Here is a 2,648-nt window from a genome sequence, read left to right on the forward strand (position 1 = left end):
ATAGCGAAGCTTCTCCACAGGCTTGACTGGTGAACGCCCGCTTAGAACTCTTTGAAGTCATCGAAGAACTCCGCGTCGTCACAAGCTTTTGAACAACATTTGGGCAAGGGTGAGTACACTTATGGTTGGTACTCAGCAAGTGGGAGAACATGCAAGGCTTAACAAGGAGAGGCTCAAGCTTTAAGCGGTTAGCATTTTAGTTGGTCAAATTTTAATTAGCAGCACCTAAATACTAGGTGTAAGTTTATACGAACCCACTTAAGCATAAAGTATTAGCATTATCCAAAAACCAAGGAACCATGATTTATTTTCATCTTTAAGTTCAATTATCATGTGAGGGTTCAAGCCGCTCATAACTGTGAGCACGGTTTATATATCAGTTTACACTCTGTAGAGGTTGTACACTTTACCCACAACTCGTGTTCCTCGTGTCGCCCGGGTTTGCAAAGCCCTTAAACACTTCCTTTGGTGAGTGGCTGGGGGTCCACTACGAAGCCTTTACCAAGACACATAGTTAACTAGTAGCACGCTAGAGTTTCAGTTGTAGCGATGAGGGTCACAACCTGTTAATGAGACAACACCTTAGCAAATGCTACTAATCCGGATCATGCACCCAACACGTTCCCCCTCCTTGCCCTTTCGGTAAGGCCACCAGTTAACCACATGCCTAATTAATTGGCTAAGATTAGAGCCATGTGATGTTGTGGTTGTACTGTTTTCTTGGGTGGTTCTCCATGTTCCAATTAAAACAAGTATTCTTGCAATTAACCAGGTGTAGTAACAAAAATAAAGTCATGTTTAAGATTCTCAAAATTATGACATTTCCATCATAGAAGTAAGCAATTAAGAAATTCTACCCAACAAGATTAAACAAGTGTTCAAGGATCAGGATTAAAAACTAGGTAAGTCCTTAATAGGTATTCCTATCAATTTATGCACATACAGGAAATTAATAAAGTGATTAATCACGATATTATTGGGACGAAAAAGAATATGAAAGGGGAGATAACCACTTGCCTTCCTAGGCAAACTGCGAGTACTCTTCTTCGAACGGCGGCTGCTCCTAAACTTGTCCTTCCGCGAATGGCACGTTGTCTACACGATCACACAAGAAAAACAAACAATGAATAAAACAGTACACCAAACATGACCAAAAGCTTAAAACAAACTCCTAAAAATAATGTTCATGCAGAGATGGTCACGTGAGTGCGAGAATCGCTGAAATCGGATTTAAAACGATGAAGATATGGAGTAAACAAGTTTTAGGGACTAAAACAGAATTAACTACATACTTCAGGGGCTTGCAAAGAAGTTTCACAAGACTCTGCGAGCAGTGCTTGCAAAAATAGAGAAACACAGGGTTAGATATGTAAAAGTTGCAAGCTCAGGTTAGAATGAAATAATCTAAAGTTTCCAGGGGTTTTTCCACAAGATTCGCAAGGCACAAGAATTAAAAGAAAGATTACAAGAGAGACAAGGGGGCATATAGCAAAACGTCCTTATCCTATTCTTCTTCCTCGTGCATGCCCGCACAGGGAGGGACGGCGCACCACTGGTGGCGCTAGAACCGGGGCTTCACCGGCGCTTGGTGCGGCGGGGAGGGGTACCGGCGCGGGGGAGGGAGAAGAGAAAGGCGCAGAAGAGGAGCCTCACCGGCGGTGGCGAAGGGAAGGAAGTGGCCCGGTGGCGAACAGGAACCAGCGGCGGCGAAGCTTTGGATGGCGGCGATGCTCTAGTGCGAGAGGGTGGCGGGTGGGCAGCGAAACGGAATGGGGAGCTCGGGTGGAGGCGATTGGGGGTTTTATAGGGCGCGAGGAGGAGTGTAGAGGGCGCCGGGGAGGGCCAACGATCCGGCCGGCCATTGAAGCTAGGCATCGAAGGTGTAACGGGCGTCCGTTACTGGGAGGATTTAAGGGGAAAGGGTGCTGCGGCGCGTGCGCGGGAATAATGGGGGCGGCACATGCTTGAAGAGCTGCAGGGGGTGGGAAGGTGAAGGGGGCACCATTCACGGGAGAAGAATGCGGCGGCCGTTACTGGCAGCGCATGCGGCCAGAGGAAGGGGAAGACCCTGACGGGTGGGTCCCGCCCATCAGTGGGAGGAGGCGCACAGGCGGGCTGGCTGGCCAACTGGGCCGGTGGAGAGGAGATTGTTGGGCCAGCGCAAGGGAAGGAGAGGCGGGCCAAAAAAGAAAAACAAAAGAGAGGGGAGGGAGATTGGGCCGGCGATGCTTGGGGGGCTCCTGCGAAGTGAGGAAAGGAGGGGTGGGTTTTGGCAGGTTGGGCCGGCAGGTGGAAGAAAATGGGCCAGCGCAATGGAGAGAAAAGAAAAGAAAGAAGGGGGCCGGCGTGCCAGGTTTATTGGGCCAAAAGAAAGAGATGGAAAGATTAGGTTTGCTGGTCGGACAGGAAAGGAGAAAGAGATTGAGATTTTATTTTTTGGAAACTTTTACAAACACAACATCAAACAAAACTGAAGCAAAAGAGAAACTCTACCAAGCATTTGTTGCATCTAAAATTAAATTCAAATGTTCTTTAATTATTTAAAGGTTGTAATTTAATTAAAGTATTATATTTAAACCTTAGAAAAGAAAAACTAGACCGCAAGTTGCTTACATTATTTTCATGATGGAATTTTAGGTGTTATAGGG

At 46.8% G+C, this 2,648-nt stretch overlaps 1 long non-coding RNA gene across 1 annotated transcript; it reads right to left on the bottom strand.

The window, feature by feature from the left end:
• Positions 1–303: 303 nt before the first annotated feature.
• On the bottom strand, positions 304–2,403 carry LOC117859295 (uncharacterized). Its single transcript, XR_004641144.2, has 2 exons — positions 1,654–2,403; positions 304–1,095 (listed from the first exon to the last, which is right to left on the bottom strand). It is a non-coding gene; the product is annotated as an uncharacterized lncRNA (long non-coding RNA).
• Positions 2,404–2,648: the final 245 nt, after the last annotated feature.

This window comes from Setaria viridis, chromosome 5 (assembly GCF_005286985.2).
Source record: "Setaria viridis chromosome 5, Setaria_viridis_v4.0, whole genome shotgun sequence".
Classification (NCBI taxonomy): Eukaryota; Viridiplantae; Streptophyta; class Magnoliopsida; order Poales; family Poaceae; genus Setaria; species Setaria viridis.